The sequence below is a fragment of the Alosa alosa genome, chromosome 1 (genome assembly GCF_017589495.1).
Source record: "Alosa alosa isolate M-15738 ecotype Scorff River chromosome 1, AALO_Geno_1.1, whole genome shotgun sequence".
NCBI classification, from domain to species: Eukaryota; Metazoa; Chordata; class Actinopteri; order Clupeiformes; family Clupeidae; genus Alosa; species Alosa alosa.
In genome coordinates, this window is record NC_063189.1 from 48,157,850 (window position 1) to 48,182,771 (window position 24,922).

The window sequence follows — 24,922 nt, forward strand, 5'->3', positions numbered from 1 at the left end:
AGGAGTTTTCTCGTACTTCGGGGCTTCAACTTCTCTTACTTCATCTTTACTTTACTGCACTTTAATTTCTTCACTTTCCTCCATTTACCCCCCCTACGCATGTTCGACTCTTTCCGTACTTTTCTTTACTCTTTTGTTTTGCCTCATCTCATCCTAGTTGAGCCACCTGCAAGCGCTGTCCACAGAGAGGTCCTGCGCAAAAGCAGCCATGCAAACGCTGGGTGACATTACTGTCACTTACAGTTTTTCTCGATTGCTTTTACCTGCTTAAGTAAACTAGAACCCACTTGGTCTTCATGACTACTTTCTTTGCACAGCAGAAGTCATCTCTTGCGAATGTGTTCATACATTTCTCACACCCTTTTGCAAAACAGTTAACACAGATGTCATTCAAAAACCCCAAACTCTATTGGTTTTCACGTGCTAAACAAAAGGAAAACATCTTTTCACAGGTGGTATAGATTCCTTGCATAAGTCTGAATCACTGATTCACCTGTGTAAAACTCCTTTGCACAATTCTTCAATTAGCAATCAGTCACTCTTCACCTATATAGGTGCCACGTCTCTGCCTGTTGTTCTTTGCAAGCATGGATCAGAGAGGTCAAAGGCAAGCGAGAGAGAGAGGCCATGGTAGAGGGGCCCGAGGAAGAGGAGTCTGTATGCGTGGTGGAGGTGTAGTAGGAAGAATTCAAGTGTCAGATGAAATTCGGGCGACAATCATTGACCCTGTAATAAACCATGGCTTGTCCTATACAGAAGCTGGTCAAAGAGTATAACCAGTTTTGAGACGGAGCACTGTGGTATCCATTGTCCTAAAATTTTCGAAATGAGAATAGGTAAGTCAATGCTGCCATATTGCCTTGTTGGTAGACCAAACTGTCTTATACTGTCTTATAGTAAAATACAGTAATTGTTCCCTCATTCTCATCATACTTTATAGTCCACAGACTACCACACTCTGGTGGCAGAGGGGAAATATTTACTGTAGTGTCGAACAGGAGGCTGCCATTGTAGACATGCTTGTGGCAAACAATGCAATAAAACTGTGTGAAATACAGACAGCAGTAATTGCAGATCAGGGCACATTTCAAAATATCAACAGTGTGAGTGTGTCTACCATTGACCGTGTCTTAAAAAAGAATCACCTGGCGATGAAACAGCTATACAGAGTTCCATTTCAAAGGAACTCTGAAATGGTGGAGGCCAGATTCCAGTATGTGCAGATAAGGATATGTTCCTGTATTGTAATGCCTTGCATATAGGCTACACTTACAAGCAACTGCAATCATATTTCCTGATTTTGTATTTTCACTTCGAGAATAATGGAACTTGAAGCATACATTTATTTATGTGGATGAAGCTGGCTTCAACCTGTCCAAAGTGAGACGTGGAAAGAACATCATTGGGCACAGGGCCACTGTCACAGTGCCAGGACAGAGGGGCGCCAATTCTTGATGCACTACATCACCAACTGATACCACCTCAACAGAGAGGGCTGCTGAGGCCTGGCATGCCTCTGTTTGTCATCATTTAGGACAATGTGGTCTTCCACCATTCTCGTTTAGTCAATGAATGGTTTGCAGCACAGCCACGCATGATGATGCAGTTCCTCCCAGCGTATTCACTCTTTCTAAATGCAATTGAGGAATTTTTCAGCGCTTGGAGGTGTAAGATCGCTTGGAAGTGTACGATCACCGCCCCTATGACCAGATGCCCTTGCTAGATGCCATGATTGCTGCGGCCCAGGAAATAGGCGCTGAATGTCAGGGCTGGATACGCCATGCAAGGAGATTTTTCCCTCGATGCATTGCCAGAGAAAATATTGAATGCGATGTGGATGAGAACCTGTGGCCCTTTCGTCGTGAACGAATAGACAATGACTAATTTGAACACAGTCGTTACTGTATATTCCCATATTTTTCCTATTTTTCTCTGTATTTCAGTTTTCAGCCAAAGTTTTGAGAATAATGGCATGGAATTGTTTCTGATTTTGAGTATGTAAAGCAAGGAAATGCCACTGGCATGTCAACAGGACATGTAAGGCTGCACTGGTTCATATTGATGGCCGTATTTTTTAATTGATAAATTTTGATTTTTTAATGATTGATTAAAGAGTGCTTTTGAATTGGCAACAAGTTGTAGTGTTTGAAGGCAAGATTTGCTTTTGCTGCATGTTTTAAGTGTTTTGAGAGAGTAACAGCCTTTTGCAAGCAAAATGTGTCATTTTGTCCAGAGTGCTTTTGTTCAGACACGGGTGTTAACTGTTTTGAGAATGTGATGTCAGAGTTGACACAGGTATCAAAACGATCGAGAAAAACTGTATTATTTTCTATCCCTTCCTTTCCCTAATCTCTTTTTCCAATTTTACCAACCATCTCTGGGCAAGGGTAGGCTATTTGTGCCCCTTCCGCAGCAAAAAAGTCGACATGTGAATACATTGTGTCAATCATGTGGTGTGTTGCGAATACATCGTGCCAAGTGTTGTGATCTCGCCGCTGGAGAGGGAGTCATTTAGAGCATAGACAGTAAAATGGTGCATTCATGGCACCTGGGAATGGCAAGGAGCGCCCCCGTAGCTACTTTGTTTTTCCCACAGCAAGTGTTCATGTGCTTTGCCGTCGGAATGTGTGACAAACACGGATGCCACAACAAAGGTTAAAACATACACCACCAATCCTAAATAAACAACTGTATTTGCTTAAAATATAGTGTAAGACGCTTGTGAAAGAAAGATATGCAGCTTTCAAGTGATAAAAAGGGCAAATTCCCAAGTTCACATTAAAACTGTTGGACATGAAAGGCCACATGGACTACAAACGAACTACAACGTGACGACAAAAGTGATGACGAGCCCCTAACTGGGCAACTCTGTTAGCAAAATCTAGCCCCTGTTTCCGACCTCTGACTCACACATTACATGACGTGAATGACGCGGAATGATGTTTTAACTGGGAAAAAGGTTTTTCCCGAAGCCCATGAACGCTAGGAAAGATATGGACAGTCATCAGGTAGACGTCAGTCGAGACAGGTGAAGCAAATTTCAACCGTTTCCTATTGGTTGGCGAGGCTTTCTGCGCAGGCTCAGGGGACGTAGATGTAACGTAGGCACGTAGTCTGACTTGTGTATCTCTTGTGATAACTGCACTGAGAGTTTGGGTATAGCCCCTTACTTTGTTACCACCACTTCTACATTTACTTTTTTTTAATGTACTAGTTGTTTGTAGATAAATGTGATTTCATATAAACAGCACTCGCCACATTCATAGCCTACTGTCAATCCATCAAAACTTCGCTGAAATGTTGTGGTCCGATGCTTTCCTTCTTATCCAGAGAATACGGTTATTTTGCTCCTGTGCGACGCTTTCACCCGCTCTGGTCGCATGCTCATTACGTAAATTATGTCACGTTAGCATTGATTTCGGAAAAAAGTTTATTACTCAGCCGGTAAGTCAGTTACGAGGTTATGACGCCAATCACACAATGTTGTATTACTCCGAAAATAGAAAAGTTCATATAAAGGCTTAAAACGCTTCAGCTGTAACGTTATTTGATGTCAAAGTGGCGCCAAATTGAATAGGGTTCAATGGGATGGCTAGGTGGAACTGGTCTACTATTTAGCCTCAGATCCGCCATAGTGTCTACGCTCTCCAAACGTACGCCTGCCCCCTTGATTTAGAGACGAATGACCGTCGCAGGAAGTGCATCAAAGGGACGCCAGACCCTCTTGTAACAGCTGTACTCTGTGATACTGCAGTCTCGTAAAATTAGTTGTACTGCCGCTGGAGCAAGGTTGGTGTCGTGAAGCCTTGCGCATGTCTGCCGAAATAGATGCAGGATAAGTGCCCAAAAAGTGTTGCAATATGGCCGCCCAGTGGAGGGACTTGCCTTAAAGGACTTTGCCTATAAGAAATTCTTGATTTAACTTAAGGTTAGGTTTTAACATCCCGTTTAAGGACTGTATAGAGCACAACAGTCCCGCCCCTCCTCCGACAGAGCTTAGTTTCCAAAAGTAATTTTCCCATTTCTCCAATCTACGCCTGGAAAACTCCCATAGACAGTAAAAGAAATGGACAAACAGACTCCGTTGTTTTCAATGGGAGGGCACAGACACAAATTCGAACGTTTGTTCAGTTGGCCTCCCATCGTACTGTGCAGACTCAAACTAACTTTGTGAAGTTAGCCATCAAACTGAATCTTGTAACTCGTCTGATAGATGGTTCACACAGAAATTCTTCACACTTTCTTCGCCTTCAAAGTCATCAAAGTTAAACATTTATTTAGTTATTATTATTAACATCATCTAGCCTGGCGAGCCAGACCCACATTAAAATGTAGGGTCTGGGCACTCACCGTTCGCAGTGCTCAGTCCGAGGGGCGGGATAATCAGTTGTCTTTCAAATTCCCTCTGCACGCAATAGGACAGCGGCAGCGCTGAGTCCCATGCGTTTCCCACCAGTGGAGCTAGTTGGCTAGTTCAAACGTTTGCCAACTTAATAAAAGCTTAACTCGTGTCACACTGTTCGCCAACAGCAACATCATCTTATTTGTTTTCAAGTAGCAGGGAATTCAAGCCAAACCGTTGCAATTCTGCCATCAATCATTATGTTAAGCCCACCAAACGACTCTATACACGATTTCAAGATCCTGGTTAAGTTTCGATTTCTGGAGCTCACAAGCCAACGGAGAGTTGCTAGACAAGCCCTGGCAGCAAGGGGCGCGTCTAGATGTCTAGGCTTAACATCATCATCATCACAAACAAGTGATATCAAGTCATGTCCATGTTGAAACTAGACATGATCATCTTCAAGCACAGTCAATAGTAAAACAAAAAAAAAGTTATAATCTTCTTTCTGCTTTTCCGACCTAGCCTAGCCTACTGTCAATCCATTGAAAACCTCTGAAATGATTAATGCTGTTTTTTATTAGGTTTAATTGCCTCTATGTAATGCTTTAGGCCTACCTTAACATACAATGGTCTCATAGGTGCCAACTCTCACGCATTGGCCGTGAGACACACGCATTTGATTAGTTTCACACACACGCCACACCCCCGATTTCTCAAGTGTCAACCCGGTCGGTCAGATGCCTGAAAAATGAGTTTAGCCTATATATAGATCTACCTGTTGAGCCACGGTTATGCTTTCAGAGACGGTGAGAGGGTTCAAGAGCACCCTGTTTGTGGAATTTTATAAATTTTCTCTCATTTGCGATGCTACTTCAGAAGCCGTCCCAGGCGCATTCCCCCCGCATTTCCCCGGCTTCCACTGGGTGAAAAGGCTCTGAATCAAGGAATATTCATAGTGATATATTTCCTGATATGTGTAATATCAGGAAATATATTGGTTGATATGCTCCTGATATTTTAGTGCCAATTGCCATATCAGGAGCATATCAAAAGTCCTGAATGGGACTGCGACGACATGCAAGATATCCAGACTTCATATTCTCACCTGATATGATCCATGTTTCAAGTATTAGCTACTTGTATGACCCCGGACACCTCTTGTTCTTGTTCCCATATACCCCCTGATATGTCAAACATGGGACTACGCATATACAGCCCATATACTGCCAGGCACAGCTAATTTCGCAGGCATTTATGTGTATGCCTTTATTTGCTTTTCCATAGGCTTTATGCCTTTTTTTTTTAAATGAATCCTGTGATTTATGTATGGTGATTTATGTAATGGTTTTAAAAGTGAAGACAATAGAAGCTGACCAGACCTGATGAAGGCCTAATCCTCATCCTCCCTTTCTATTGCATATTCAAACTGGGTTGGACCTAGAGGTCACTCCTTCTCTTTGTGTGTAACTTTAAATATGGTAGACTGTTTCTGTATAGTCAGAGAAGTCAGAGAATACTGAGAATCTGGTGAAATCCATGATGGGGTGAAACAAACATGTACTTCTCTCCCTTGAGGGCCACTGGCCCCTCATTGAAAAGAATAAATGCCTGGATCCTGATCTTGCATCGTCCTGATTGAGTCTTAAGAGAAATATGGTAGTAAAAATATACTATCAGGTTAAATGCAGAGATCAAATTTCCCTCACGGGATCAAAAAAGTATATATACTTATACTATACTTGTAATAACTTAATAACTTAAAAATATCCGGTCAGTATATCCCCTGATTCAGAGCCTTTTCACCCAGTGTTCAGGTATGCTTTGAGTTTTATTGAGTATTTTTCATGCTGAAGTGTCAACCTGGTAGGTCAAATACCTGGCAGATGAGGTTCCACTAAACTAAACCTATTCATATGATATCACATGTCAGGTGAACGTGCGGAATCTAAGCTTTCCAATGATGTTAGCGCCAAGTTGCTGTGATAAATGGTTCGCGAGACAATTAACATTGAACCGACGTGCAATTTAGGCTAATCATATTTGCATTTTGCACACAGTGCACACCCATTACTCTCGGTTTAATATTTCACTAACCCTTCACACAACATGTGGCAAACCCAATATCACAATAAACAGCAAACCGTACCGAATATGAGGATATAAAGCATGCCTCTGTGCAATAAGTGGTTCCTGAGTAATCTGGTTTTGAAATTGCAACACATTTCTACATAGCCTCATTTGGGGCGAAATTATAATGTATAATTTATATAAAATTATAAAATTATAAATTATAATGTATTCTAACTATTTGCCAGTAGGCCTACACACATTTTTGTAAATTGCTCAGCCATAGATTATCCCACTATCATGGTTCTTATATTGTCAGGTTCCAGACAATCCCATAACAGATAAATGAATTGATTTATTGATATTGATATTTATATATGATGATTTATATTGGCATGCTTCCTAGTGACATTAATGCAAAAATATGAAGAAAATCAAATAACGAGACACAAATACTGATATAAAGCCTGACATAAGCCATATGCAGACATTCACAACATGCAGATATGGGTACATCCTGAAAAAGGAATAGCATGTAGGCTATGGCCATTACAATGACCAATATATTATCTTAAATAAACTAGCTGAATAACACAGGTGACCACTTCTGCATAAGTTCATGGAGTGCTGAAATGTACACACATTTTTGAACATTTCTGAACGGTGAAATGTAGCATATGATTTTGTGGTTGTGAACTTATTGCAATATCACCATAACTATTCCACCTGTGTGTGCATGGTTATAATTCTGAAGTGCAAAATAGCTTAGGCTACAGCACAAATATTTCCATAAAAACAAGCAAGTCTGACCTCTGAATTTATTTTGAAAGTGCACCTGATTGATGCATTTAAAAGTTAAAATATACAAACATTTCTTAAATTCTTACAAAACACTCACCCACTTTTTAAAATTGTTAGTTTGGACCCACCCCCACTTTTGCCGTGCGAAATACCAGTGCTGTTTTCAGCATCTGTTTAGTGCTTCACTTTTTTTGTTGTTACACGCATTCTCCCATTCCTCTTCTGTCACACACACAGTGACAAGCGCCAAATCCCCCGCAGTGTTGAAGAGATCAGTCATCCCCCTCACTTTTGATATGGTAAAAAGCCTTATAGGTACGCCAAACAAATAATAACCTATAGGTTTACGCTAGGCTATGTAAAACTCCCCATTAACAGCATCACGTCACTAACCACAGCTAAGACTGCACAATCTCCATTCACTCTGTTGGATATCTGAAGCCAGTTTGTCTACTTAGATAATGTAAATCCTCAAATTATGGCCGGGGTCTTAAGACAAAGTACAGGCCTTTAGGGGCAGGATTGTATTTGAGACAGCCCTTTATTTCTTATGCAAGTTTTATTTTGAGACATGCGTTTCTTGGAGCGGCATACTGGTAGGCCTTCAAAAGCATGACATTTTCGGTTTAGTTTGATATTTAATTTACTTTTGGACTGTTTGATTATATTGTTAAATGTTGGGACTGATGGGCACTGAACTCTGATCTCCGGTTCCGGCGCCGTCAGGTGTGGCAGCCTACTCAGCAGCTCCGTGTCTTAGTGTTTGTTTCTACGTCTTTTGTCTACTTTTTGTTTACTTTTTACTTCGCAACTTTTTGGATTACACACTTTGAGGAGTGTTTTTATTCTATCCTATGGATACGGACATATTACAACGCTCCAGCGACAGCAAGCTTGTGTCGGAATGCTGGCTGTGTTCGCGACAACATTCCAGAGGAACTGTGGTGCTTTCGGGGGTGGCAGAGCGGGAGTAAAAGGGAAGACGAGGCGTCGGGAGAAGAAGTGGAGATACAAGCCCTCAGTTCCATCGATTGTGATGGGAAACGTGAACTCACTGGCTAATAAGACTGACGAACTGGATGCCCTGGTAAGAAACCAGAAGTTGTACAGGGAATGTAGTTTGTTATGCTTTACGGAGACGTGGCTAACAAGCCATATCCCCACTTCTAACGTTGAGCTGCCTGGCTTCAGTGTAGCTCGTTTGGACAGAGATTGTAAACTTTCTGGCAAAAAGAAGGGAGGCGGACTGGCGCTGTACATTAACAATAGATGGTGCAACCCCGGACATGTAACAGTAAAGGAGACTGTATGCTGTAAGGATGTGGAGTTATTAGCGGTTAGTCTCCGTCCGTACTACATGCCGAGGGAGTTCTCGCACGCAATTGCTGTCTGTGTTTACGTTCCACCTCGAGCTCTTCCGGATACAGCGTGTGACGTCATCCACTCCACAATCGCAAGAGTAGTAATTATCATGAACTATCTGTCAAAATAAGCCCCTCCCCCTGAAACGTCATAAATCACGTCATAACCACGCCTCCTTTTTATGCAAATTAGCCATGTGGTTGTCACCACGTGTTGTTTGTTATTGTTATTGTTTTGTGAGTCATGTGACAGTCATGTGACTGGTGTCAAACCCCTGGGCGGCCATATTGGATGTAAAGTCATGTGACAGTCATGTGTCTGTTGTCAAACAATGCCACGCCCCCCTTGGCATCCATATTGGATGTAGTGTCATGTGACAGACATGTGACTGATGTCAAACCCTGGCCATATTGGCCCCAAACCCATATGTGTGTTTTGTTGTTATTATTATGTGTTATCCAATAACCTGTTTAGCATGTTGTTAGTGGTTTTGGTTGAAAAATGTGTTAGCTAGACGCTACGCATTGTGATGTAACCTTTATAACTGAAATCATGGAGGTCTTAGGTGACGAAAATGATAGTCTATGATCCCCCTACTTTGTAGGGGTGGTGTTTTGTCCGGGCATGTCTCTGAGTGTATTGTTTGAGACCCCTTTCATGTGGGGGGTCTGGCTACTACTTACGTACACTAGTGCTGATAACATTGTAAAAGAACTGTATGGTTTGTCAGAGTTTCTGGTTGGTTTTATGATCGAATCTAAAATGTATTTCACTTTCGCGATATTTATTCTTCTATTTTTATTTTGTAGCCCATCCCATGATCTAGCTGGTCATTGTGTTATCAGCCTCGAAACATCTGGTCTCTTGTGTGCTGACGAAAACGATTTGGGAGCGGCATTTCGGGGGGATCTGAATTAGATGCTGCGACAAGCAGTAAATCTACATCTGGTACAGAACCAGGCCCAGAGTGGGTAATCGGGAGAATCGGGAGAATTCCCCGTGGGCGCTTCACTTTTGGGCGGTCGAGGGAAAAATATTGGCATTTGTCACGTTAATCTATCTTCTCTTAAAGTTGGCTACACATCGTTCAGCATTCTATGGCTAACACCGCAGCCTCTGCATGCGTTGTTCTCCCCTCCCAAGAAGAGTTAATTTGGTTGGGTCCATATAGCCCGTCTTTCCTAAAAAGTTTTCTCAGATACCAGCCGGCCGGACCTACCGTAGTGATAAGCGTCAGGGAGGATGGATGGTAGAAAGATGCCATGAGGGACTGAAAAGGCCAGGTAAAAAGACGAAAAGTATTGGAGGAAATGCTGCCAAATGTGCCATGCTTCCAATTTTTTGAAGAGGACAGACATAAGTGGCAACTGGTAAAAGAGAGATAGCCATGATTATAACATCGTAATTGGGCTAATAACCTACTGAATGTTGTAGCGTTGTCAACCTATTCGCAAGTAATATAATGAATTAAAATATTAGCATTTTGGTATCATCCAATATGGCTATTCATAGACTTTGCAAATATTATGCAAATATTGATAACAAAACTCAAGCTTGATCTGTGTATGCAGTAGCCTATAGGCCTTAAAACAAAAGTAGCCTGAGCAGCAGATCAGCCAGCCCCCCGCAATGATGAGCCCGAAATGAACTATGACTATAGGGACAAGTAGAAAGGATAATTAACCATATGAATTAGAGTTATTTTATGGAAGAAAGAACTGTATATGACAGCAGTAGGCTACATGATCAACCTATATGGCTTGTTTGCTCAGAAGTGGGTGTAGTAAAGGAGCAAATCACCAAACAACAACATGATGGCTGACCCATGCAGAAAAAACATGTAAACAATACAGTAGTTCAATATGCCTCTTAGTGGAATTGTGGGATACATTTCAAATGCTTTATTTCTTCCTTCCTGTTTTTTGTTAACTTATCAACCTATCCTTGTGGAATGGTGGACTATTAGCCTATAATAAAAACTACAGGATAGTAAGAGCTGAAATGATGCCTTTTTTTATCCAATTTCCACCACCACTAAAAAAAGGGGGCCGGTCTTGGGCCTGAAACTTCTGGGCTGAAAAGTGCCCCCACTCCGGCCCTGTACAGAACCGTTACCATCTTACGACCATGTCTATTGGAAGGATACTAAGAAGAGACGTTATAGCGATTCTGAAGATCTAGCCATAACTGCGAGGCCTGCTAAGCGTTTTACTGGGGTAACGCGTGTGATACGGGGGGTAAGTTGATATTTCCCAATAGTTCATTCTTTCCCCCTTTTGATAAAACAGCTGTTGTTACGGGGTATGTTTATAACTGTGACACCCACTTTGGGGTAGAGTGTTGGTCAAATCATTACAGGCGACCATTTGGAGATCTCTGTAATTTAATGTCTAGTTGTTTTATTCTCCATACATGTATGCCTTCTAAGTGTAGCATGGTAGCATAATGTGTTTGCGGTCATTTCATTTGCAGAAAACGACGCGCACAATGACTTGATAGGTCTTGGAGACGCATCTATCAACAGGGGGGAATACACATTCAAAGGACTATCAAACTAATGTTAATACTCAATCAAAGGACATTAACCGTGTGGATTTATGGAGTGATACTATACTAAAAAACTGGATGTCAAACAATTTCCTCCAGTTGAATTCTGACAAAACAACAAGTCCTCATCATTGGAACCCAGCACATAGTGAAACAAATGATACCATCCTTAGGTCCCTTTCAATTTTTAGACTGTGTAAAACCTGTTGCAAAGAATCTTGGTGTTTGGTTTGACAATAATTTAAGCTTTGAACGTCACATCACAAAGCTCATACAGTCTTGTTTCTATCACCTCAGAAATATTTCCAAGATTAGTTCCATCTTAACTTTTAAAGACACTGAGACCATTATACATGCATTTATTTCTTCACGCCTGGATTACTGCAATGGTCTTTTTTTCTTGTCTGAACCAAAAATCTATAAAGAGACTTAAAACTGTTCAGAATTCAGCTCCCCGGCTTCTTACTAAGACAAAGTACTAAGACATTACTCCTGTTTTAGCCTCACTGCACTGGCTCCCAGTAAGCTTTAGAATTGATTTTAAGATTCTTCTGATTACTTTTAAAGCTCTACATGGCCTGTCTCCCAACTACATATCTGATCTCCTAGTACCTTATACACCTGAGCCGCACTTTTAAGATCATCCGGTAGTGGTTTCCTAACTATTCCTAAAGTCAATCTCAAAACTAAAGGGGAGAGAGCATTTAGTGTCAGGGCACCTAGGCTCTGGAATGACCTGCCTGATGAAATCAGGTCAGCCAAGTCAGTATGCTCTTTTAAATCCCTCCTTAAAACTCATCTTTACAAGCAAGCCTTCCTTAGGTTTATTTCAGTAAGTTTTATTTCAGTATCAAGTTTTATTTCAGTAAGTTTTATTTCAGTGTCAAGTTTTATTTCAGTAAGTTTTATTTCAATGCAAGTTTATTTTCCTTTTTCAAATTTATGTTAAGTTCTAATTGAAATAGTATATATTATTTGATTGTTATATTATTATGTCTCATTTGCATTTTCATTTATGTTGATATTGTACAGCACTTTGTAACTTTGTTTTGAAAAGTGCTATATAAATAAAGATTATTATTATTATTATTATTATACAGAACTCGATTTTGACGTCCTATCGATGGAAGTTGCGGTGTTTTTAGCTGTTTGTTGCAAAAATAGTTGTAATTTTTTTTTATTATTATTTTTTTAATTGTGGGCAATTAAGGTTAGTAAGACCAAAATCACACTGATCATCTTATTAAAAAGGATGAGTAAAGGTAAATAGTAAGGGTTACAGAAAATCAAAGTAGGCCTACTTTATTTGTGTACATTTCTGGGGTAATTCACAAAGCAGTAAGTTATAACCTTTAGGTAGAACTGTCCAAAAAAAGACAGCCCCCTAAAGAGATGGCATCATGTCATATGTTTCAATACATTCATATTGTAATTAATTAAGTTCACATCTTTTTAATAATTCATATTCTGTGACCTACATAATTACTAATAGCCAACTAAGTATCTAGTAATTTCATATTGATTTAAACTATTAGACTACACTTTTATTTAATGTTATTACATTAGTGGTGTGTAACTCTAATTGACTGCCTGCTGCCTTAAAGACACCAGAGACTGCCCTATAACTCGTTCACTCCTCTGCAGTTTTGATGACCATAAATAGAAGGCTAACGTTAATGATCTGCTTTACTTGCATCTCTCAACCTGGTGTTGCTAACCTACCTAGGCTATGAAAGTAAGTTAATTAAGGCCTATCTGGGTTACCGACATTTGAGTAGGCTATGCAACCCATTGGCAAACATTTACACCTGGAGATGATGTCCTTTTAGCTCGTGTCATGTTTGCTAGCTTGTGGGCTTGGTTTGTGTAGTGCTACCAAAATCATAAAAATTAATAACATTGCAAGACATTTACCTCTTCTATGATCCAAGAATGATTTATTTCGATTTTCTGTCGGCTGTAGCGTCAGGGTACAAATAATCAGCCAGACAAATGGCTAAACATGCATTGTTTGAGTCATTAACTGGTGTGAACAGATACATTTTTTCTTCTTCTTGATAACCTCATCATGAGTCAATTCCTTTAGCTTTTTGTATCCACCACCGCTTCTATCGCGGGCTATAGACACTGTGAGATCCTGACTCTGATCGGTCAAGAGCATCGTGTTACTCTGTAACACCTTTTCAATAGCCTCAATCAACCGATCCAGAGCATAGCCATCTTCATGGCTCAATTTAGCATGTACATCGGCAGTAAGACCATCACCCCTTAACACAATGTCTATCACAGCATTCGCACCACCTAATATCCTTGACAAAATCACAATATCATTCAATGTACCGTACACGTGTTCTACGTATGTGGCCGTGTCAGTATCACGCAAGCCCCTGAAATTCATTGTTCTGTTTAGCGTTAAAGAGTTATGGTGACGACGTGGTACAACCGTGTAATCACCAACAACACCTCCATCTCTCACTAAACGTTCTACGGTAGCACTATCTAAATCATAATCATGGTAGCTGTCATGATCAACATTACCGCCACCATGGGGGTGCTCATCAGATCTGTTAGGCATCACCTCTACACTTACTGGGGGCTCATCATACGAAATAGCTGTAGGAACCCTGTCATGAACAACATCAACACCACTCCCCGTTTGCAATCCGGAACTACCAGGTATCGCATCCACACATACTGGGGGGTCATCTTGTAAAACGATTGTACGAACTGGTATATGTGAAATAGCTGTAGGAGCTGGAACGTGTGAGATGTCTACAGGATCTGGAATGTGAGAGATGTCTGTGGAGTTTGCTACATTCACAACATAAGCTAGATGCATGTCAGGATTGTCAATGTAGTCATCTACGGAACTCTGTCTAGTGATTGTCTGCAGTAAGGTCTCATCTTGTGCATTATCTGAAAGGGTTGGTGTATGTACAACATCAGCTGAATGCATGTCGGAATTGTCATTGTCAATAGAGTCATGTGTTGAAGTCTGACTAGCGGTTGACTGTGAATTATTGGAGACTAAGAGGCTCCTGTTATAAGCATCCAAATTCTGTTTCATGCTCTTGATAATAGGGTTGTCAGGGTTAGGATTCTGTAAAACTCTAGCGATTTTCCTTCCAAGCTGACCGGCCAATGTATGTATAGTATTAACACAATCTGTCTGATCATCTCTGGTACGTTTATCAGGCGGTTCAACATCATTGCACCCACTGTCATTTCTATTACGCTTATTTGGCGGGGGCATGGCTACTCACTGATTACTCAACAAATTTAAACTATATTACACATGTATACTACTCTTCCGCAATTATAGCCGTAAAAACAACAACAACAACAAAGAAAAAATAAACATGAACCTTATAAACAAACTATCACACTGAGGTTAAACACCATTCAGATCATCAGTAACATTTCATTTCATTTCAGTATGCCATCGATAACAGCCTCAAATTTTTTTATATGATCCCGGCTAATCTTCTGCAGAGTTTCCACAGCCCCAATAAGCAGATCTGCCACTGTGTGACCTATTACATCCGTAGCTCTACGAGCCTCAGATTTGGCATAATTTAGTCTCAGCGCAACACTATCCAATGCTGATTCTACATCTGTGTAATTATAGCGAACTGAGTTTACATCACACACTGCTAAATCTGCAGAGGGCCCAGCCACCCCGCCCCCCCGGTTCAGAAACATTCAACGAATCTGACCTTTCATGTAGTTCACACGGGTCGACAGCATCCTCAGCCTCCAGTAAAGTCGCGTCAGATAGGTCGTCAAAATCGAGTTCTGTATAATAATAATAATAATAATAATCTTTATTTATATAGCACTTTTCAAAACAAAGTTACAAAGTGCTGTACAATATCAACATAAATGAAAATGCAAATGAGACATAATAATATAACAATCAAATAATATATACTATTTCAATTAGAACTTAACATAAATTTGAAAAAGGAAAATAAACTTGCATTGAAATAAAACTTACTGAAATAAAACTTGACACTGAAATAAAACTTACTGAAATAAACCTAAGGAAGGCTTGCTTGTAAAGATGAGTTTTAAGGAGGGATTTAAAAGAGCATACTGACTTGGCTGACCTGATTTCATCAGGCAGGTCATTCCAGAGCCTAGGTGCCCTGACACTAAATGCTCTCTCCCCTTTAGTTTTGAGATTGACTTTAGGAATAGTTAGGAAACCACTACCGGATGATCTTAAAGCACTCAGGTGTATAAGGTACTAGGAGATCAGATATGTAGTTGGGAGACAGGCCATGTAGAGCTTTAAAAGTAATCAGAAGAATCTTAAAATCAATTCTAAAGCTTACTGGGAGCCAGTGCAGTGAGGCTAAAACAGGAGTAATGTCTTAGTACTTTGTCTTAGTAAGAAGCCGGGGAGCTGAATTCTGAACAGTTTTAAGTCTCTTTATAGATTTTTGGTTCAGACAAGAAAATCCAGGCGTGAAGAAATAAATGCATGTATAATGGTCTCAGTGTCTTTAAAAGTTAAGATGGAACTAATCTTGGAAATATTTCTGAGGTGATAGAAACAAGACTGTATGAGCTTTGTGATGTGACGTTCAAAGCTTAAATTATTGTCAAACCAAACACCAAGATTCTTTGCAACAGGTTTTACACAGTCTAAAAATTGAAAGGGACCTAAGGATGGTATCATTTGTTTCACTATGTGCTGGGTTCCAATGATGAGGACTTCTGTTTTGTCAGAATTCAACTGGAGGAAATTGTTTGACATCCAGTTTTTTAGTATAGTATCACTCCATAAATCCACACGGTTAATGTCCTTTGATTGAGTATTAACATTAGTTTGATAGTCCTTTGAATGTGTATTCCCCCTGTTGATAGATGCGTCTCCAAGACCTATCAAGTCATTGTGCGCGTCGTTTTCTGCAAATGAAATGACCGCAAACACATTATGCTACCATGCTACACTTAGAAGGCATACATGTATGGAGAATAAAACAACTAGACATTAAATTACAGAGATCTCCAAATGGTCGCCTGTAATGATTTAGACCAACACTCTACCCCAAAGTGGGTGTCACAGTTATAAACATACCCGTAACAACAGCTGTTTTATCAAAAGGGGAAAGAATGAACTATTGGGAAATATCAACTTACCCCGTATCACACGCGTTACCCCAGTAAAACGCTTAGCAGGCCTCGCAGTTATGGCTAGATCTTCAGAATCGCTATAACGTCTCTTCTTAGTATCCTTCCAATAGACATGGTCGTAAGATGGTAACGGTTCTGTACAGGGCCGGAGTGGGGGCACTTTTCAGCCCAGAAGTTTCAGGCCCAAGACCGGCCCCCTTTTTTTAGTGGTGGTGGAAATTGGATAAAAAAAGGCATCATTTCAGCTCTTACTATCCTGTAGTTTTTATTATAGGCTAATAGTCCACTATTCCACAAGGATAGGTTGATAAGTTAACAAAAAACAGGAAGGAAGAAATAAAGCATTTGAAATGTATCCCACAATTCCACTAAGAGGCATATTGAACTACTGTATTGTTTACATGTTTTTTCTGCATGGGTCAGCTATCATGTTGTTGTTTGATGATTTGCTCCTTTACTACACCCACTTCTGAGCAAACAAGCCATATAGGTTGATCATGTAGCCTACTGCTGTCATATACAGTTCTTTCTTCCATAAAATAACTCTAATTCATATGGTTAATTATCCTTTCTACTTGTCCCTGTAGTCATAGTTCATTTCGGGCTCATCATTGCGGGGGGCTGGCTGATCTGCTGCTCAGGCTACTTTTGTTTTAAGGCCTATAGGCTACTGCATACACAGATCAAGCTTGAGTTTTGTTATCAATATTTGCATAATATTTGCAAAGTCTATGAATAGCCATATTGGATGATACCAAAATGCTAATATTTTAATTCATTATATTACTTGCGAATAGGTTGACAACGCTACAACGTTCAGTAGGTTATTAGCCCAATTACGATGTTATAATCATGGCTATCTCTCTTTTACCAGTTGCCACTTATGTCTGTCCTCTTCAAAAAAATTGGAAGCATGGCACATTTGGCAGCATTTCCCTCCAATCCTTTTCGTCTTTTTTACCTGGCCTTTTCAGTCCCTCATGGCATCTTTCTACCATCCATCCTCCCTGACGCTTATCACTACGGTAGGTCCGGCCCGGCTGGTATCTGAGAAAACTTTTTAGGAAAGACGGGCTATATGGACCCAACCAAATTAACTCTTCTTGGGAGGGGAGAACAACGCATGCAGAGGCTGCGGTGTTAGCCATAGAATGCGAACGTGTGTAGCCAACTTTAAGAGAAGATAGATTAACGTGACAAATGCCAATATTTTTCCCTCGACCGGCCCAAAAGTGAAGCGGCCCACCGGGAATTCTCCCGATTCTCCCGATTACCCACTCTGGGCCTGGTTCTGTACCAGATGTAGATTTACTGCTTGTCGCAGCATCTAATTCAGATCCCCGAGCGTCGCTCCCCAAATCGTTTTTAGTCAGCGCACAAGAGACCAGATGTTTCGAGGCTGATAACACAATGACCAGCTAGATCATGGGATGGCGCTACAAAATAAAAATAGAAGAATAAATATGCGAGTGAAATACATTTTAGATTCGATCATAAAACCAACCAGAAACTCTGACAAACCATACAGTTCTTTTACAATGTTATCAGCACTAGTGTACGTAAGTAGTAGGCAGACCCCCCACATGAAAGGGGTCTCAAACAATACACTCAGAGACATGCCCGGACAAAACACCACCCCTACAAAGTAGGGGATCATAGACTATCATTTTAGATCACCTAAGACCTCCATGATTTCAGTTATAAAGGTTACATCACAATGCGTAGCGTCTAGCTAACACATTTTTCAACCAAAACCACTAACAACATGCTAAACAGGTTATTGGATAACACATAATAATAACAACAAAACACACATATGGGTTTGGGGCCAATATGGCCGCCCAGGGGTTTGACATCAGTCACATGTCTGTCACATGACACTACATCCAATATGGATGCCAAGGGGGGCGTGGCATTGTTTGACAACAGACACATGACTGTCACATGACTTTACATCCAATATGGCCGCCCAGGGGTTTGACACCAGTCACATGACTGTCACATGACTCACAAAACAATAACAATAACAAACAACACGTGGTGACAACCACATGGCTAATTTGCATAAAAAGGAGGCGTGGTTATGACGTGATTTATGACGTTTCAGGGGGCGGGGCTTATTTTGACAGATAGTTCATGATAATTACTACTCGCAAGGCTTCAAACCCAACACACTGACGCCTTTTTTGTGATCTCTGGCGACTTCAATCACATAACACTGGACTCCACACTCACAAATTTTTACCAGTATGTTGACTGCCCTACAAGGAAAAACAGGACAATAGACCTCATGTATGCAAACGTGAGGGATGCATACAGTGCAAACCCCCTCCCCCCACTGGGAAAGTCAGACCACAACCTCATTCATCTCCAGCCAAGGTACAAGCCCAAAGTACAGAGGCTACCAGTTCCCACACGCACCTTCAGGAAGTGGACACCCGAAGTGGATGAGGCTCTGAGAGACTGCTTCGAGTGTACTGACTGGAGTGTGTTACAGAATGGAGAGGACTTGGAGGAGGTCACACAGTGCACAACTGACTACCTGAACTTCTGCATGGACATTGTTGTTCCCACCAGAACTGTACGCTGCTTTCCCGACAACAAGCTTTGGATAACCAGCAATGTCAAGACCCTTCTCAACAGGAAAAAGATGGCGTTAAGAGAGGGGGACATGGCAGAGCTGAGGCGCGTGCAAGGGGAACTCAAATTCAAGCTGAAGGAAGCTAAGGAGGATTACAGAAAGAAGGTGGAACAGAAGCTGCAGGAAAACAACTTGAAGGAGACATGGGACTGCATGAAGGTTATCACTGGCCTGAAGAAGAACAGCAGCTCTGTGGAGGGGGACCTGCACAGGGCGAACCAGTTGAACCACTTCTACAACAGGTTTGACTCCCCTGCTCCAGCTCCAATGGCGGTGGTCTGTCCACCATCCCCCAGCCCCCACCCTCACACCCCCTCAATACCAGCGCAACACTCACCTCCATCATCACAGGCTATCGTACCCCCACCATCACTGGATTTTGCACCCCTCCCCCACATGGTGATCACGAACAATGAGGTGACAACGACCTCAGTCAACAGCCATCAGACACACAGATCCCAGATGCATGGGGTCAATGTGGAGGTGGTTAGCACCTACAAGTATCTGGGTCTCCACCTGGACAATAAACTGGACTGGTCAGCCAACACTGATGCACTCTACAAGAAAGGGCAGAGCAGGCTGTACTTCCTGAGGAGGCTGCGGTCCTTCAATGTGTGCAGTAAGCTCCTCAGGATGTTCTACCAGTCTGTTGTTGCCAGCGTCCTCTTCTATGCAGTAGTATGCTTGGGTGGAAGCACAAGGAAGAAGGATGTGGGGCGAATTGACAGGCTGGTAAGGAAAGCTGGCTCTGTAGTGGGAGCTGAACTGGAGTGTATCACTTCACTATCTGACAAAAGGACCCTGAACAAACTGATCAACATCTTGGACAATGAGTGTCACCCACTCCACAGCACTATTGTTAAACAGAAGAGCCTGATCAGCTGGAGACTTCGCTCACTGCCTTGCACAACTGACAGACTGAGAAAGTCATTTGTCCCCAGGGCCATTGAACTGTTCAATGCCTCACTTAAGGGAAGAGGAGAGATAGACTTCTCTGCCTCTTCATCCCCTCCATGTTTGGTACTGTCTGTCCACTAGCCACTTGTACCACTGTCTTTATGTCTCACTGTTTGCGTGCTATATTAGCACATTAGCACATATGCATAACCCCCCCCTCCATGCCACAGCCGAACTGTGGCCACACTTATACATTTTCTTAAATAGTTAAATATATAGATATATAGACTTTCCTTTACTTTATTTCTGCATTGTTGCACTGTTGACTTACTCATTTGCACTATCACCATGACCACTATCACCATTGCACTACCACCATGACACTCATTCACACAGAGCACCTTAGAGCACCTTACCATACCTTACTATGCACAGAGAATCACAGGCTCAGTCCCTGCCTCAGTCATTGCAAGCGCCTCTGATTTATTAATCACCACTATGTGGATACTGTTTTTAAAATTGATTTAGATTAAGTGTTAGTATAATTTGTAATTTTGTTATTTGTATTTTAGTATATTTTTATATATTGTATTAAGTGTTAGTATAATTTGTATTTTAGTATATTTAGCATATTCTTTATCTTCTACTGTCCTTACTGCTTAGTTGTGTTTTTATATTATATACTTTAATTACTCTTCTGCTGTTAAAGAATGTGTTTGTCTTGTATGTATGCTGCTGGGACCTTGAATTTCCCCTGAGGATCAATAAAGTATCTATCTATCTATCTATCTATCTATCTATCTATTTGATGATCACTATTGCGTTCCATGTAGTTGAAAGAGTGTCGGGATTTCTAACAAACCATCCGCTTTCATGCGTTCATTGAACATCTGGTGCTGTAATGGAAACCTTATTGCGTAGCCAAGTAGCCTATTGAGTTATTTTTAAACTATGCATGATTTACTTTTTATTAATTTCGTAGGCTGGCTTTATTTTGTTATATAGAAGTATCTAAATAACCTGTATGTACCAGAAAAATGTACCAGAATTCAGGAAATTGCATCTAGTCCAAAAACAAATTTCTGGGGGAGGACCCCCATACCCCCCCTCTGAAATGTCCCACCCACTTTCAAAATGCCTCCGACGCCCATGGTCCTAGTAGTAGGCTAGATCCCTTTGATACCAATGTTCATTTAACTCTGGGACCCTGGTCCCAGGGATGGATTACTGCACGGGCCTTCCGGGCCCAGACCCAGGGGCCCAAGGTGTCAGGGGGCCCTGAAGCCCAAGCCTTTGCATGGAATCATTGCCTCAATATCAACACATCAGGATGTAGGCTATGATTCTGATTGAATTTAGTATTGGCCATCCCAAAATGCTAGCCTGACGAGCCAGACCCACATTAAAATGTAGGGTCTGGGCACTCACCGTTCGCAGTGCTCAGTCCGAGGGGCGGGATAATCGGTTGTCTTTCAAATTCCCTCTGCACGCAATAGGACAGCACTGAGTCCCATGCGTTTTCCCACCAGCGGAGCTAGTTGGCTAGTTTTAGCCATCTCAAAACAAGCTTAACTCGTGTCACACTGTTGGCCAACAGCAATATCCATCTTCTTTGTTTTCAAGTAGCAGGGAATTCAAGCCAAACCGTTGCAACTCTGCCATCAATCATTATGTTATGCCCCCCTAACGACTCTATAGACGATTTGATTGGCCTGATAGAAGTTTAATTTTTCGAGGAGAGTTGCTAGACTAGCCCTGGAAGCAAATGTAATTTGCTGCCGCTAGGGTGTGTCTAGATTTCTAAGCTACCAAAATGCACCAGAATACAGGAAATCACATCAAACAAATTCTGGGGGAGGACCCCCAAACACCCCTTCCACATATGCGACAATTAGTGGGGAGCCCTTAATACATGTGGGCCCAGGGGCCCGAAAGTTCATAATCCATCCATGCCTGGTCCCTACACCTGAGTACTAAAAATGATTAGCTAGGTTAGCTAAGTCACATGGTTAGCATAGTTACCATGTTAGCATTGCTAACTTAACTAAGTTAAGTAACTTGGTTAACATTATTATCTTTGATAACATAGTTAGCATAACTGCTAGCAAACATTAGAGCCATTTCAACTGTCAGTTATCGTCAATTATCTACCTAAATAATTTAACCATTTAAATTAAACACCTATTAAACCGTCCAATCATTCCAAAGATCCTTATCTACCAAGCAAATCATTTAACCATATAAACTATCCACCTATTTAACTGGTCAGTCATTCCAACTATATTAAACCTCATCTACCTAGCAACCAATATAGTTTGTTTTTACTCTGTATGATATTTTACATCATATTTTTTGCATTTTCATGCACTGTATTTCCTTCAGGAAATGCTTTTCTAGTTAGAGAAATGTGCCTCTGAAGGAGAGTTTTACGAGCAAGTAAAGTATCACTGCAGGCGAAAACGTCCAAAACGTTCAGAATATTCACAGCTCCAGTGGGAGAAATTGTGGTGATTGCTTTCAGCTGCCGGTCACGTCATAATGCTAAAAGTTGCCGCCACAGCGGTCAATGTTAACTCTATGGGAATTTCTTGCTCTTTTATCTTAAATATCTCAAAAAGTATAAAGTTCACAAATATGAAAAATACATAGAACGACTGTCCGTTACAAGAGCTTTGTAAGAGTCTTTGAATGAGGTCAGACGGTTCAGCGGTTTCAGTCGCATTAAACGTTGAATTTGGTCGGAAGAAGAATAATTATAAGTAGAACAGTGATAATAGTCCATTGCATTTACATGCAATGCAATTATATATATTTTGATATATAAGTTGCAGAACCAGTCAAACTATGAAAAAAGTGTGACTTATAGCAGAGACTTTCTAATGTGGAGACACAGCACTCAAAAAATACTCATGCATGGGGCTAGTTTGTCACGCCAATATGGCCGTTGTCTACACATATCCCACCCCTTCCTTGGCAAAATGTCGACATGTGAATACATTGAGCCAATCATGTGGTGTGATGTGATTACATTGAGCCAATCATATGGTGTGTTGTGAAGACATTGTGCTAATCATGTGTTGTGATCTCGCAGCTGGAGCAAGATTGGTGTCGTGAAGCCTTGCGCACGCGCATTTCTGCCTAAATGGATGCCCGACGAGTGCCCAAAAATCGTTGTCAAATGGCCGCCGAGTGGAGGGACTTGCCTAAAAGGACTTTGCCTATAGTCCGGAAAATATGGTATATATCTATGGATTTCCAGCGAGTGGCATAAACGTTGCCATGTCAACGACAATCTCTACCAATCAAAGGCTCTGCTTTTACACGTTAGGATTTTGGGTAGTGTAGTACTTTTCTGTTAAATCGCGAATAAAACATTTTTTTTGATGCCCCATTAACTTTTGACGTGTATATGAGCATGTACAATCGCTTAGTCACGTAGCTGGTTTTAAGTCTATCATGGACGGTTATGATTTTATGGCTTATACTCCATCTCAATGGAGAAATTGTATGGAATTCTTACTTCCGGAATCGGCAGTGGGCGGGACTGTTGCGGTCTATACAGAAACAACTTAAGTCTAACAAATTTGGGTGTTATCAGAGAATGTCTAATAAGGAGAGAACTTCCACTCTCGGAACTGAACTGAACCTGAACTGGTTGCGGTTCCTTCTCTGGTTGAGGGCACTCACCGACGAGTGCAGAATGAATGGGAGCTGTGCCCCTCAAAATCCTTTTTTCTCGGGATATAATTTGTTGTCTAGTAATTTGAATGTTGCATTCAAAAGGGGAGGCAAAGAAAATACACACTGTTGAGTATTATATTTTTCAAGTCATTTAATTGTTCTAAAAAGCCTTTCAAACTTGTCAATGACGTTATTCATTAGCACAATGCTAGCGACCCAACCTGTAAGAAATCAGTACTCGTTCATTCAACTCTAGATCTGTAATCCATATTGAACTTGCATAAACTACAATAGAATTTGGGATGGTCAGAGGCGTAAAGTTTATAGACATTAAAGGTGTGGCCAGTCCTCATTCACTAATTTCATGTCGCAATTATGTGATCAAAAGCCGGCCACTTGGCGCACAGTGGTTGTCCTTATGTTTCTTAATCAGTCATGGGTGTGTTTTGGGCTTAACATCATTTAAACCATGCAATGAGAATGACAACCGTCATTCCCTTAAATAAACACTGATCACCATGTTTGTAGGGTGATATACTGCACCCATCTATTTGAAGGTTTAACAGACTACATCCTTTATACTAGGCCTAAACCATTTAGAGTCCATGTAAGTGTTTGCTCAGAGACAGATGTTGACTTTAGTACAAATACAAATGCATAGTATCTGTTTGAAAATATACAGCTATAAAGACTGTAATTTATCAATTTGTGACATGTTCCCCAGATTCTAAACAGATCTGGTTGCATAGTGAACGAATAAGCACATACAAACATCAGCAGTTGAAAGATACTTGTTTGGTGCCTTTATTTTTGTGATTTTACTGTCCATTGGCAGCCACTTATAATAGAACGCTTTTTTGGTTTGATTTCAGATCTGTCCTATTGTTTGCCTACCCAAGGCCTCAAAGTAGATCAAGATCACTGTTGAGATCCAACAAGATTCAACTGAAGACATGCAGTCTTCAATTTAGGGTTTCAGGGAAGGTTGTTGATATTTTTATAGAGCAGATGGTAACCCTCCCGTGGCTTTGTTTCACAATAACAGGGCTGCTCTATTAGGAGGCATACCTCTCGGAGTACTGTTTGTCACTAAACTACATGGAATAATCCACAGGCATGTGTACAAAAACTGATGGACAGTCAAGAGCAATTTGCTAAAGTCGACAAAAAAATGGAATTAGAATGGCAGGCTACTTTAACACAGCTTCCTTGGAGGGCTGATTCAAGTGTGATTTCCTATGTGTGAACCATAAAGCGGTGTAAAAAACGGATAAGACAAAAAAACAGGACTAATACTGTATGATGCTTTACCACGAATGACATGCAGAAATGGATAACTTATAACATGCATTAAAGCGCATTTAAGTTCTGATGTGAGGCACTGACATAAGACTTCTTCACTCATCAGTGCGGTCTGTGACTGTGCTGAATATCCTCTG

General features: G+C 41.0%; 2 pseudogenes; one reads left to right on the forward strand and one right to left on the reverse strand.

The window, feature by feature from the left end:
- The first annotated feature begins 9,127 nt into the window (after nt 1-9,127).
- LOC125303568 lies at nt 9,128-13,394 on the forward strand (annotated as a pseudogene).
- Nucleotides 13,395-15,170: 1,776 nt separating this feature from the next.
- LOC125303645 lies at nt 15,171-17,954 on the reverse strand (annotated as a pseudogene).
- Nucleotides 17,955-24,922: the final 6,968 nt, after the last annotated feature.